Source organism: Lampris incognitus, chromosome 9, assembly GCF_029633865.1.
Source record: "Lampris incognitus isolate fLamInc1 chromosome 9, fLamInc1.hap2, whole genome shotgun sequence".
NCBI lineage: Eukaryota > Metazoa > Chordata > Actinopteri > Lampriformes > Lampridae > Lampris > Lampris incognitus.
The window spans coordinates 51,160,959-51,175,201 of NC_079219.1; the positions used below are offsets into that span (position 1 = coordinate 51,160,959).

Sequence of the window (14,243 nt, forward strand, 5' to 3'; positions counted from 1 at the left end):
CCGGAACTTTCCTGTTCTTATCTCGGGCAAATCCAGATCAATGATTCGCAACGGAGAGTGTGTGTTTTCAGAGCAGTGGGTTTTTGTTTTTGGCCTAATGGGGTTTCGGAACAATAGCTTGGCACCATATCAGATACAATCCAAGAGTCTGCTGGACTGATCGGGAGGCAAAGACAGCGGGTCGGACGGACACTTGGGAATAAAATCTCCACTGACAATTTTTAAAAACACAAGATGGCATCTTGTATTGCATCCAAAACCAGAGGCTTACAGAATCTAGAGAACGGTGAGAAACCATTTGTCCAATCAGAGAGTTCACTAATAACGTGGAACTGGACTTGGCCAATGGTTCTCAGTAACAAGGTCAAACTAGAGACCGCTACTTCTGGAAAGCTGCTGCTGCTGGTGCTAGTGGTGGTGGCGGTGCTGGTGGTGCTGGTGCTGGTGGCAGTGCTGGTGGTAGTGGTGCTGGTGGCGGTGCTGTGCTGGCGGCAGTGGTGATGGTGCTAGTATTGGTGGTGGTGGTGGCAGTGCTGGTGGTAGTTGTGCTGGTAGTGGTGCTGTAGTGGTGTTGGTGTTGGCAGTGCCGGTGGTAAATATGCTGGTAGTGCTGGTGCTAGTAGTGGTGGTGGCGGTGCTGGAGGTAGTTATACTGGTACTGGTAGTGGTGGTGCAAGTAGTGGTGGTGGTGGTGCTGGTGGTAGTTATGCTGGTAGTGGTGCTGATGGCAGTGATGCTGGTGGTGGTGGTGGTGGTGGTGCTAGTAGTGGTGGTGGTGGCAGTGCTGGTGGTAGTTATGCTGGTAGTGGTGCTGGTGGTGGTAGTGGTGATAGTAGTGGTGGCGGTAGTGGTGCTGCTGGTGGTGGTGGCAGTAGCAATGATGGTGTCAGTGCTGTGCTGGTGGTGTTAGTGGTAGGTGTGCTGGTGGTGGTACTGGTGCTGGTGGCGGTGGTGGTGCTAGTAGTGGTGGTGGTGGCATTGCTGGTGGTAGTTATGCTGGTAGTGGTGCTGTTGGTGTTGCTAGTAGTGTTGGTGGTGGCAGTGCTGGTGATAGTTACGCTGGTAGTGGTGCTGGTGGTGGCAGTGATGCTGGTGGCGGTGGTGGTGGTGCTAGTAGTGGTAGTGGTGCTCGTGGCGGTGCTGTGCTGGTGGCTGTGGTGGCGGTGCTAGTAGTGGTGGTGGTGGTAGTGCTGGTGGTAGGTATGCTGGTAGTGGTGCTGGTGGTGGTGCTAGTAGCAGTGCTGGTGGTAGTTATGCTGGTGTTGGTGCTGGTGGCGGTGCTGGTGCTAGTAGCGGTGGTGGCAGTGCTGGTGGTAGTTGTGCTGGTGGTGGTAGTGGTGCTGGGGTACTGGATGTCGTGTTAAGAACAAGCCAATGAAATGCTCATCAACGTGTCATATTTCACCAAACAGACCAGCAGTGATTCTGTAAAAGAGTCACGTTCATACCCAGCACTTAAATAAATTAAATGTGTTTGAATACCTGCCACCTTTGAGCATGTTCAGAACTGGAATTGGATATGAGAAGGCGGCTTTGGGCGAGGAGAGAAAGGAGAGAAAAGGGATTCCTTATCTTAAGTTTTTAATTTCCTGCTTCATTTCACATTTCAGGACCATGAAAATTCTCATTTTGAAAAACTGCAATAAGCAACAATGAGACATGATCATAACTCAGCATAACTTCTACAGTAACTAAGCACCAGGTTTTTTTTCTTTTTTTCTTTTCGTGGGCTTAATTGCTTTACAATGTGGATGTGACAAGCCAGACATCTGAAGTGCCACGGATTATCAGAACGGGAAACTTTTTCAAAAACATCAAGAGATTTGATCCCTAATGGGCATTCTGCCTTACAACAGCAACCCACTTTCCTTCACATGCTCTCAGGAATCTGTAGTGTTTCCCTGCAGGCTCACCAATTGTGGATGCCCCCCCCCCTCCCCAAGAGCCACACTTTGCACGCTCCCACACTGGGATTCTTGGAAGCAGTTCAGACCAATGCTTTTCTTGTGGATTTAGTTGCAAAGCCGCCAACAACAGTGATTTTAATTCGGCCTAAACATTTGCAAATCAGTGACTTGGATGTCGTTCATTCACACTACCAGCGTTCAGCCTTTCCCTGAAGATAGTCTGCTCAAGATAACTTGCATCAAAATGAGATTAAAAACGATAATTAGGGGAGAAGCGGGTCGAAAGTAACGCAGCGATTTTCTGCGAGCCCATACAAGCCTGATAGGCCTAACTGTGTCAGCACGCAACGCTTACGAGTACTCTCATGAGTTATACCCGAAAAGCTGTTTTCAATCATGGTAAGTAAATTCACTCAAGCGGTACATTTTTTTTGAATTACAAGTTGTGTTTATTGTTTTTTTTCTGTCAAAGTCATGATCATTTGCCAGATTTAGTACTTTAACACATCCTGTCAGAGCTTTTCGGCATAGAAGCAAGTCAGGTTTAACTGTCAGGACGAAAGTAACGAGCTAATGCGGTCACACTGTTACAAAATTTACCAAAACATGAGTATTTCCAGTGGCGGCTCCTGCCAAATCTCTCGGGGAGGGGGGGGGGCAATTGTTACAATGAAGGCTAAGGTGACCCATACAATGGGTAAATTAACCGAAGTCACCTAGTTGACATTGTCACATTGCTTTGTACAATTTTTTTTTTCTTCTGGTCACCTCATGTAGCAATACCACCAGGAACCACTAGATGAAAATATAAGACAAGGATTGTTCCTTAGACTGCAATACTGTAGTGTACAGCATTTGTGGACAGCTACATCCAGGAGTTCATTGTAAATGCCCTAAATAAAATTATTTTGGCTCTACACTGAGGTCATCAACAGATAAATTGTCATCTATCAGTACTCCAGGGAACACGACTTCACGCTGATTGGACTGTGATATTCAGACGCCTGATAAACTGTCTAGAACAGTCATAGCTAGTGTTACACTGGTAGAATGTTATAGAAAAATTCTCTCCCTTTTCCCTTTGGTAGTGTGTCACCCAGTTGCCCTAAGGAACAAATCGCCCATGTGTATGTCACAACTGTGACAATGAATAAAAAAAGAGAATTTGTTAGTAATACAGCAAATGCTGTTAACACCTCATTGTAAGGCCCTATGTTCTAAAAATGAATGAAATTAATTTTTTTCTAAGGGCAATATGTTTGCAACTACATACGAACAAGGACATTGTCAGACATTTTTGATAAAAACAAGAATAATATTAAATTATTCAAGTTTATAATGTTGTGTTACTTTTGACCCACCCTGTGTTACTTTTGTCCCAACTGATGGGGTCAAAAGCAACATTGTGCAACTTGCGTTCAAAGTCAAATTATACAGAAGTTGTTCCACATTTGTACAAAATAGCAGCTGGTATTGACAGAACACACATATGAGCTGTTGATCACAACGAAAATTAGTTTCTGTCTGTAAAGTTGTCTTTTAAAATGATGTTTATTTGAAAAGTGTTACTTTTGTCCCGGCTCTCTCTGCCTTAACAATTCATACTTTTGCAATCGACGCAAGGAGCTTAACCCCAATTCTAAATTAAACAATGTGGTAGGGAAACTGGAATTTTGCCCAATTTCAATTATGCATGATAATGATGATAATGATAATAATAATAAACAATAATAGAGGGGAACCATCAGGGCCCTCTAAGCCTAGGAAATTCTAAAATATAATTTTTTAAAAATCATCAGCTCTAATTTTATTATGAATTCATAATTTGAAAATCAACATCTAAGCAGAGTTTTTGAGGGAATAAACCCTTCAAACCTGCCTATTCAGTTTGTGTTGGAATGTGAAGGGTTAAATGAAAGAAAGAAGAATGCAAGCCACTTTATTTGACATTGTATTCTTACAATGAATGTGTTGTCTGCATTTAATCCATCCTATTGTATAGCAGCAGTGGGCAGCTGCAGCGCCTGGCGACCAACTCCAGTTCTCTCCATTGCCTTGTTCGGGGGCACAGACGAGAGTATTAACCCTAACAAGCACATCTTTTTGATGGTGGGAGGAAACTGGAGCACCCAGAGGAAACCCACGCAGACACAGGGAGAACAAGCAAACTCCACACAGAAAGGACTTGGGATGGCCTGGGGTTCGAACCCAAGGACCTTCTCGCTATGAGACAACAGTGCTAACCACTGGGCCACTATGCCACAGAAAAAAAGATCCTTTGTCTCCTGTCAGAATTTTGCGCTCTATGGGGGTGCCCCAGCGCTCACCTGGTAGAGTGGTACCACATAAGACTGAGACTGGGTTTGAATCTGGCCCGGGCCCTTTGCTGCATGTCATCCCCTCTCCTTCCCCTGCCTTTCCTGTCTCTCTACTATCTCTACCAAATAAAGGTGGAAAATGCCAAAAAAAAAAAAAAAAAGAAATTAGACAAAAAAGAATTTGTGCTCTCTGCAGTTGCTGGGGAGAAAATTCTACGCCTTCCACTGTGATTGGTGGTCCAGCTATAATTCTACAGAGGTCCGAGCAATAGTGACTCAGTGAGAGTAATTTCAAATGACAGTAAAATTGACCAATCATATCTTCCCTCTAAATGGTTGGGATATGCTATCGCTACCTTTATAACAAGCTCCTCCCACTGTGGGGGGACACAAATCACAAGCTAGTGGGTGGGGGGTGGGGGGAGTCAATAGACTCACTAGCTACTTAGCCCGTTGGTTCAATATGGAAGCCATGAGTAATATTACCGCTAGTGAGGAAGATGTCGGTGCGAATGTGTTATCCACGTCATTTTCAAGATCAACTTTTAATTAAACATTGGAGTTAATTTGCAAAGGAAGACCTACACCAGATCTTAATTTGGTAAGTTATTTAAAATCTAATACCCTGCACTGCTAACTGATTTTATTCTGGCCGCCTCTTCCACTGTTTTGTGTATACATATCTACTACTACTACTAGGTAGCGTTTCGTTTCCTCTGTTTTGTATACACGTTAAGGTTTATTTGGGGAAAATGGTCATTTTGCAGGGTAATCGGTCACTCTGTAAATGTACCAACTCAGTGGTCATTCTGCACATTTACCATATCACATCTAATAGGCCCTTGTGCCAATCTAATGTTATTTATTTCACTAACGGTTGCTTGGCTGTGTGTGCGCTGTCAAGATGTGTGGGCTTACATGAAATTTTGTTGGTTTTGTGTGGTAGGAGGGGGTGGCTGTCATTTGTTTTGCACCCCGGCCCATTGTTACCGTATTTCACTGAAATGCGCACACACACACATCATCATCATCATCGTCATCATCATCACACAGCTTGCGTGATGATGCGATTCTTTTGTAAGGAGGATTATGCATTTCGCTTTAGAAATGAGCTGTTTTTTGTTTCGGTGATAAGTCTCCCCATGCCGTTTGCCTGTTGCATTGCCTAGGCTGGACTAACATCTTAATTTTTGTTTCAGATCTGGAATTGTCATAGGTTACTTTTGCAGTACTCTAGGGGAGGACACAGTAAGCTAGGCTGGTAGTTTGCTTCTTTCTTTTTTTTTCCTGACGAGGGAAAGGTGGTAAGAGGGCCAGGATTTAAGAGCCACAGTTTGCTACTGAGCAATAATAATAATAACAATAATAATAATAATGGACAGCACAGTGGCGCAGTGGTTAGTGCGGTCGCCTCACAGCAAGAAGGTCCTGGGTTCAAGCCACGGGGTAGTCCAACCTTGGGGGTCGTCCTGGGTCATCCTCTGTGTGGAGTTTGCATGTTCTCCCCGTGTCTGCGTGGGTTTCCTCCGGGGGCTCCAGCTTCCTCCCATGGTCCAAAGACATGTAGGTCAGGTGAATCGGTCGTATTAAATTGTCTCTAGGTGTGAATGTGTTTGTGTGTGTGTGTGGGCCCTGCGATGGCCTGGCGGCCTGTCCAGGGTGTCTCCCCGCCTGCCGCCCAATGACTGCTGGGATAGGCTCCAGCATCCCCGCCACCCTGAGAGCAGGATAAGCAGTTTGGATAATGGATGGATGGATAATAATAATAATAAATTCTCTGAGATTCTGTTGAAGAGATGACAGAAAGCAGCTCTGAAACAGGGAGCCTCTAACTAGACCAAATCACAGAAAGGCAACCAGTAAAAAAAACACAAAAAAAACAGAACTGCCAAAAACCAGGTCTTATGGGCTGGGAACATCAACCGACGATTCTCCAATCAACAAATTGGTCAACGTTGACTTACGGTTTTGGATTTATGAGGCTCTCTCATTCCCATTTCCCTACTTGCTGAGAGGCAGTTGGAGGGGAGTTTGGGAAGTGGGAGGGAGCAGGAGGGAGGGGAGGAGGCGCCTCACAATCACTTTCAGCACAAGCTAATCGATGAGGCGCGAGGTCTGCCCTTATTACCAAGTGATTAACAGTTCATTTGGAGTACAAACTATGGCACTTTTGGTCCCCAACGCAAGGAGTTCAACGATCAATAGCTTGTGTGTACAACAGGCAACAATTTACAGAGATGCTAATTTTCCAACACAAAGCAAGTCTTCCCATCAAGTGGAGGAGCTGGCAGAGGAGCAGATTTAGACGTGACGCTGAGTTCCTACATTATATAGACAGTGTTTGCTGATTTCTACATCATCAAAATCTTTTTGGAGCTCATGGCTCGATGCAGATCGACGATCCTCTTTTGGCTGGATTGTAGGTGATACAGCCGGATGAGAGTTTCAAAATCCTCTTAAGATTACGGAAGTTCATGCACACGTTTTAAGGATGCGGTTTGCTGCTACTTCACATGAAATACAATGGGGGGGGGGGACCCACAAAGATGTTTTTACCCTACGGGTAGCTTCTTTTTGTCATGCACGCAGCTTCTAAGCTGCCCTCTAGGTAGCAAGTGCGATCTCTTTGACACCTAAATCAAAGTGTGTGTGTGTGTGTGTGTGTGTGTGTGTGTGTGTGTGTGTGTGTGTACCAGTTATGCTTTGTCATGAGTCGGTGCCCTCTCCATCTAAAAAAGAGCAACTGATTTAGCAGGGGAGCCATTTTTCTTCGAGCCAGCAGAAAATAACCAAAAACACTAGTACAGCCATCACTGAAGCTCCTCCTCAAATAATAAACTCAAACTAATTCATCAATTAACAGACTCAAACCGTCTGGACAATTCATCTACTAATGAATCAAAATAACAATAAAAAGCATTGAAGATGATGGGAAACATAACTAATGTAAGGACGACGGCGGTCTGGCGGCAGCCTCGCCTGGCCCTGACTGTGTTTTTAGTGCCGTCGTGTGGAGTGCGGGGCGGTGTGTCGAAGAAGTCTGGCTGGGAGAGCTGGCGTTGGATCGGCTGAGTCCTCTGGACCCAAGGACCACGGCCCTGACCGGCGCTGTGTCCGAAAAGGAAACACCGAGGGTGGTCTGACAGGAAGCAGAAGCGGGTCAGGCTAAGCTAACCGCTAGCCCATGCAGACCGGCAGTTCCGACAGTCATCCTGGCTGGCGTTCGTTCCCCTGGACAGTGATTTTTGTTGTTGTTGTTTAGTTTAGATATATGTGCTAGTTTGGATCTATGTGTTCTTGCAGGTTTTGGATGTGTTTTTGTCTTTGTGTTGCACTGCTGTGGGAAACGGTGTGATGTTTTTGTTTCATTTCACGTGGGCAAGTGTATGAAATGAAATGACAAAGCATCTCTGATTCCTGATTCTAAAGCTTTTACCTTGAAAATGTAAAGATAAAATTAAACTTTCCTCGTGGGACAGCAGACCTCCCTGACCTAAACACATAAATGTGAGGTGATTTGCTGACACAGCAGGCTACAGGTTATATTTTCTCCTCCAGCGGCTGGACGCTGTCCGTTGTGCTTCATCAAGCGTAACCAAGACAGTCCTGCTGTCCGTGCCGTCTGGGCTCTAGCGGGCTGGCGAGAGGTTCCCGAGTCCGTGTTTGACAAGGGGTTAACGGTTCTGAGAACACTGAAAAGCAGCTTGACAAAACCACAGGAAGACAGCCAGTCTGGAAGGACGGACTGAGGCCTGTAACATGTCCAGAGCGTGGTCCACAGCGGCCCTTTCCTCTACCCTCTCACTGAACTCTGGGGCTTTTTCCCCCTGAAAATTTACACACTCATCAGCTCGGCTATAATTTCCCATGCTGCACTAACCACAGTGGGGAAGCCACCGCACGCCTGTTTTTAAAATCAGAGGTAATTACACGCCTGCCAAGGACTCATTTCTAATAGCTGATGATTGGACTAATGGGAGAGAGCATTGTCAGTACTGAACACATGCAATGAATTCACCTTGATTTTTAGCACGGAGGCAGGGGAAAGAGGTGCGACTTAATTGGCACATCATCACTTTGTCACAGGCAAGCTGGTCTCTCTGCAAGTATACTAACTTGTGTGATTATAACAATGTTCATTTTCATCTTCGAAGTAGATTTTTAAAAAAAATGTAAAGCAAGTTAGACTTTTCAGCGGCGGAAAAGAATCCTTTCTGGCTTACAATGGATTTCGCCCACAGCTTAAAAAAACTTTACTATTACCGTTAGCAAACCACAGCCTATTCCATCGCCAGTTCCAGCCAAGACAATGATGGAGGACCCTCTTCAGCAGGACTGTAGAGGCCACAAGGCAGACCTTGTTGATTTCCCTCACCCCTTAACCTGCCCATTTGTAATGCCTGGTGCAAGATGTTGATGCCGTTCCTTACCCACTGCTGTCCAAGGTGGCCCGGAGCTGAAGGCCAAGGCCTGGTGGTCTCAGCAGATACGCCAGACAGGCCTGTTCTGTGTCAGCCGGGGGTTATGGATGCTGGAAAGCCTCTAAGGCTGACAGGTAATAATTCATTCCCCAGGGGTCCAGCACCCTTCACTGGACACAAGACAGCGGGCAGGGAGGGGAAAGGGACTGCCTTGAAGTTCTTAGCACCCCCATCCTGCCAACCCACCAAAGAGGCGGGGGTTCTCATTGGCCGGCCAGTTGCCATGGGTAACAAACTGCCATCGGTGTGAAATATGAGGTGCCACCGACCAGTTCCTTTCCTCTCTCAGGTGCGGGGCCAAACAAAGTCCCATATGTGGTGAATGAGAGGCAGAGATTAACTGTTGCTTGCTGAGGCGCGCTGCAAAGCCTGGAGATATTGTTCAGATGTCTATGGCCACTCTGTGCCACAGGTACGCAAAACTGAGACAAATTACTGCCGAGCAGGCACCAAATCAGCAGCTCTAAAAATTTATACAGAGAGGAGACGCATGTCAAAAAACACATTTAAACTGGGAGGGAAAATGGAGTGTGAGTGTAGCTATTCAGCAACTGTGAAAACCCATCTGAACTGTGTGTGTGTGTGTGTGTGTGTGTGTGTGTGTGTATACATACACTGTTTCTACATTAGGCACCCATGTTGGACGGTTCAGTGGTTGGGGACGTCATATCAATGATAAAATAATGGCCCCACAGCACAGCCCTCCGGGGCCACAGTCCCCAGGCCTCTGGTTAAAGAGCCTATTTCAACCATCATTACCCTGTGGACCATTAGAACGATCCCATCATCTGCAAATGCGGGACCCGTCCGCCAGGCCCCTCGTCCTTTCAAACCAAAAGTTAGCAGCAAATTGGAAATCGGAAGTAAAATTACACACTGGGCTATATGCGCCATTAACCACGCTAACTGAGCGACGGACCTCTCGGAGTTGAAATGGGAGCTGGATGAACAGCGGCAATCACTTTTCAGCAGGAGCAAGGGGCACGGAAAGTCGTTGGCACTTCGCTTTCTTCCACAAAGTTCCAGTCATTTATAATGTGACCGTTAATGCGGGTTATTTGTTAATGAGAAGAGACAATAAAACAGGGAGGGGCACGCTCGTGTGCAAGAGTCGGAGACGACGGGGGAATCCAGAGGATGCACAGATACAGGTTCATGGTGGGTTCAACAGTACCAGTCACAGAGGAGCATCCCACCTGTGACGTAGGGCTGCAGCAGCTCCACTTGCCATGTCGAACACATCTGTGTGGAACGTCAGCAAACCGCCTCCTCACCAAGCCACCACACAACGGCGGAACAAAACCACAAGCCAGTTGTGACCTCAACACAATCACATGACAATAACATATGACCTAATCAAGGAGGCCAAAAAAGGGCCCAGAATACGAAAAGCTATGGAGGAAAAAAAATCACGAGTTGACTCTACTCTACACCTGAGAGCGTGAGGTGTTTTCCAGGTACACATCCAGCACGAAGCAACAACTGAATAAGCAGAAGTTGGCTCCACTTTTTTTTCCCCAAGTGCATCTGCAAAGACGCCAGCAAAACTGGATCTACAAAACCAGAACTACCGAGGTACGTCTCCGAGCTGTGCGAAGCAGCGAGGTGAGGTGACCAAAGGGTTAAACGGGGGGGGGGCATCCAATCACTTTCACACAGGGCTAGGATGTCGTGCTGTCCTACACGTTTTATTTATCTTTGAAATGACCTCAAGTGTACAGCAGAGCTGCACGCTGATACATGGAAGCTGGGTAACGTCATGTGTAATAAGCCCAAACTAGTCCCGAGTCACAAGTGCCGGCCGTGGAAACCCATTTTCAACACAGATAAACACTGACGAGATGTAGAGCCCCGGGGAACCGCAGCCTCCTACAAATGAAATGGAGAAATAAAACACACACACACACACAAACTGGTGCGCGCGTGCGTGTGCATGCGCGTGCGTCACAGATTTGGCCGTGGCGCCGCTGCAACTCCCCGTCATAAAGCTGTTGGGAGAACGACGGTGTTGTTTTATGAGTTTGCTATTCAGACAAAGGGCTGAGGCATCGATTCTTGTTTCGCAGGTAGTTTTCTATCGCGGGGAGGGGGGGGGGAACAAACCAGAGACAACACACACCTCATGGGTTCCTGATCAATAACAAGCACCCAAAGGTGACGCGTCCACGCCGCCTGTAAACAAGACGAGACAACAAGCCCGCACGTTCACCGCCTCGCTGCTCTGCACGACGCATCAGCGGTGCACGCGCTCATGTTCCCCTGTCAAGGAAGATTTACAAATTTCGCATCATTTGCTGGACAGAAACGAACCCGCAGCTGGGTTATGAAACCCGCCGACGTCCGACCGGGCGGCTGCCGAATAAAACACACAATTCCGATCGCTGATTTGCGACAAGTTGGTGAGGAGCCCACACTGCACCCACACGCGTACAGGTAACACGTCATGCAGCCCGTCGGCTTCTCCAACTGCCGGTGAGTTGTCAACAAAAACGTCAAGCTGCCAGAACGCCGGGGGGGGGGGTGGCTCTCCAAGCCCGCGCTCGGTCCGGGTCTGGCTTGCCGATTCGTTTGCGGCGCTAGACCCCGACTGAAACGCTCCGCCGGCTGGCCAAAAAACAGCAGCAGCCGACGAGCGGAGAGACAATTACGCGTCTGCTTGCGCAGGGACCCACACGTCCCCTCTCCCTTCAGACTACTACAGAGGTGTCCCCCCCGGGGGGTTGGGTCCGCATGGATGTGGAGCCGTGAGAACCAGCACCGCGGGCTGTGGCAAAACTTGAGGCGCCGGACTCCCGACGGAGCGGCTGCGGCGGCGTCGAGCCACCGCGGAGAAAGTGACCAACTATTAGAAACGAGTTTTTGTGTCTTTCTGTTACCTTGTGCCCTCCGCTGGTCCCTCGTTAAGCTGACGAACAGTCGACGTGTTCTTGCAAAAGGAGGCGCTGTGTCGGAAGCGTAAAGTCACCTTTTCTGTCTCTGGGGTTTAAAGAGCGACTTGTCCGGTTCCCATGTAAAAGCCTGGTACTCCCACAACAGACTTGACAACACTCCCGGAGCCGCCGGTCTGAGATCACAATACAGCAGCAGCGCTCGGTCCGCCGAGGACACGCCCCCCTGGTGGAGTTTGACAGGCGTTTCACCCAATGGCGGACCGAAATGCCCTTTTAGTCTTTTCCCCCGATTCGTCAACGGTTCAACTTTCCCTGGAGCTCCGCCCACACCTCGCTTCTCCAGATGTTGAGCTCTGATGTCATCAGAGGTCCCTGCAACATGAACCCACCGAACAACATTTACTCAAATACATCATCTGACATTTTCGGGACATATTCTGTGAAAGTGGCTACTCAACACAGGAAGCCACTTGGAAACAAAACAGGTTTTTTTCAGATCAGGGGTCCCCTTTCCAAATCCTCCGCTTTCCTGTGGTCGGTTTGAAATAGAGGAGGACTCCCGTTTTGTACAGGAAACACCTGATATTGAATACTTTAGGTGGGGGGGGGCTTTATCATTCATCCTTATATCAGTGAATGTAAGCGTGTTAGCAGGAGCGGTCTGGCCTATTTTGACAGGTCGTTAGCCATTTGCAAGACGCGTGTAAATTAAGAAGGGGGAAAGGAGGGTCAATCAATCAACGATGACGATGTGAAGGGCATACCCAAAAATACTAATGAGACACCTGCCTGTAGCATGGCTATGGCTCAGTATTGATTTGACTCTCCGTCAGTAATAGACAATAATCTAATAGATGGCCATGAACTCAGCGACTCTCTCCCTCATTAATTCCATTTGTGTTTCAGTCAGTCTCTCTTGTCAGAATGTCTCTGTGTTTACAGGGGGGGAAAAAAAGGTTTTAGTGGCCTCTGTGGTGAACATGAGATTTATACTGTTAGGCTCCTAGTAGGAAGATTTAAAATAAACTACCATGTAGCTTAATGTTGCTGTTCAGTTATGGGCACGTTTGGTCATGACATTCCAGTTTGGCCCAGGGAGGCATCAAGCCGCAACAAAATGGCTGAGACTTTCTGTTCAACTTTCAATTTACAGTGATGGATTAATTCCGCTCGCGTCACTTCTTCTTCTTGGCAGAGGGATTGGCTGTGTGAACCGGGCCGGCGCGGCGAGGTTGGCGAGGTTCTTCAAGGGGAGAAGCCCATGGTTTTACCTGGGTGTGCTAACTCACTGCCAGGTGTTTGGTCGCTGTCAGCCTGTGCCAGTGAAGGCTTCCTAATTCTGGCAGGGTGCTGATAAGAGATAAAAAATGTTGTCTTTTTATTTGACTTTCTCCCATTCTCCTGTTTTTCAACATTAACCAAGCTCCCGTTGCATAACTAGGTAGTGCATGCGTGCCCTCAGAGGTTGGGGGGGGGGGGGGTCCTGTGCCGTTTGCACATGGGTGTGCATAAGATAAATGTGTATAAATAAGATAAGTATGTCCAAGCTGCTTATCCCAACTGGGGTCGTGGGATGCTGGAGCCTATCCCCGCAGTCATTGGGCAGCATTTGGGGAGACACCCTGGACAGGCTGCCAGGCCATCACAGGGCCCACACACAAACACATTCACACCTAGGGACAATTTAGGACGGCCGATTCACCTGACCTACATGTCTTTGGACTGTGGGAGGAAACCGGAGCCCCTGCAGGAAACCCACACAGACACGGGGAGAAATTATGACATCAACTCTTGTAATAAGATTACAGGTAGGATGGTAAAACTTACTTCTTAGACTAATTATTATAATAGCTATCATTATAATTACCCTCCCGTGAAATGGCAATCATAGCTTATGTCAGATGAATGAACATTATTCATTATTCCCACCATTATGTCTTTGGATAATGGAAGGAAACCAGCATCCCAAGAGAAAACCCACAAGGGCGCAGAGAACAGAAGGACGGAGAATCAGATCTAGGACTCTTCTGCTGTCAGCCAAAAGCACTAACCCTGGATAATTATAAGTCAAAATCTTTCAGTAACATCCATGTATATTAAGATTAAAACACTTCACAACCTCGGTGCAGCGGACTGCACTGGCATGAACAGACGTGCCGCTGTAGTGTTTTAATGACGGAGCCGCTTCACTGTGCCATGTTCCAGCATGTTCACATCCACGCTCTTAAAACGTCCCCAAAAGCCGAGCCATGCCCCAAACGCCACGCACGTCAACAAAAACAAGACATTCTTAAGTGACAATGACAGCCTTCCCCAAATAACCGGTCCAGTCAGCTCCCGCTGAGTCACGGCTGACAATCGCTCTGCAGCCAGTCAGAACATTTAAAGTCGACAAAAGCCCGAGTCGGGGAAAGAGCATGTGAGCACAATGGCTGAATTCAGACAGCCTGTTTGTCAGTCCGGTGGGAAGGACTCGGAAGACTTGCGTCACCTGAGAGCCAATTACTAGCAAGGCGCATGCTATAAGTCTCATGTTTGGTCCCACGGGTCTTCCGAAGGAAGCAAACAGCCACTGGAAGACCAGGAGCAGATGAAGGGTTCAGAGGGGGTTTATGTGTATTCCCTATAATGATGACAATGATCCAC

The 14,243-nt window shown here is 47.4% G+C and overlaps 1 protein-coding gene across 2 annotated transcripts in view; it reads right to left on the reverse strand.

Annotated features, from left to right (window-relative positions):
* Positions 1 to 11,743, reverse strand: part of sema6e (sema domain, transmembrane domain (TM), and cytoplasmic domain, (semaphorin) 6E) — a 224,375-nt gene extending 212,632 nt beyond the window's left edge. For both annotated transcript variants that reach the window (XM_056285729.1, XM_056285728.1), the window contains exon 1: positions 11,583 to 11,743. The gene's annotated coding sequence lies outside the window, so the exon portion shown is untranslated. The remainder of the gene's footprint in view (positions 1 to 11,582) is intronic.
* Positions 11,744 to 14,243: the final 2,500 nt, after the last annotated feature.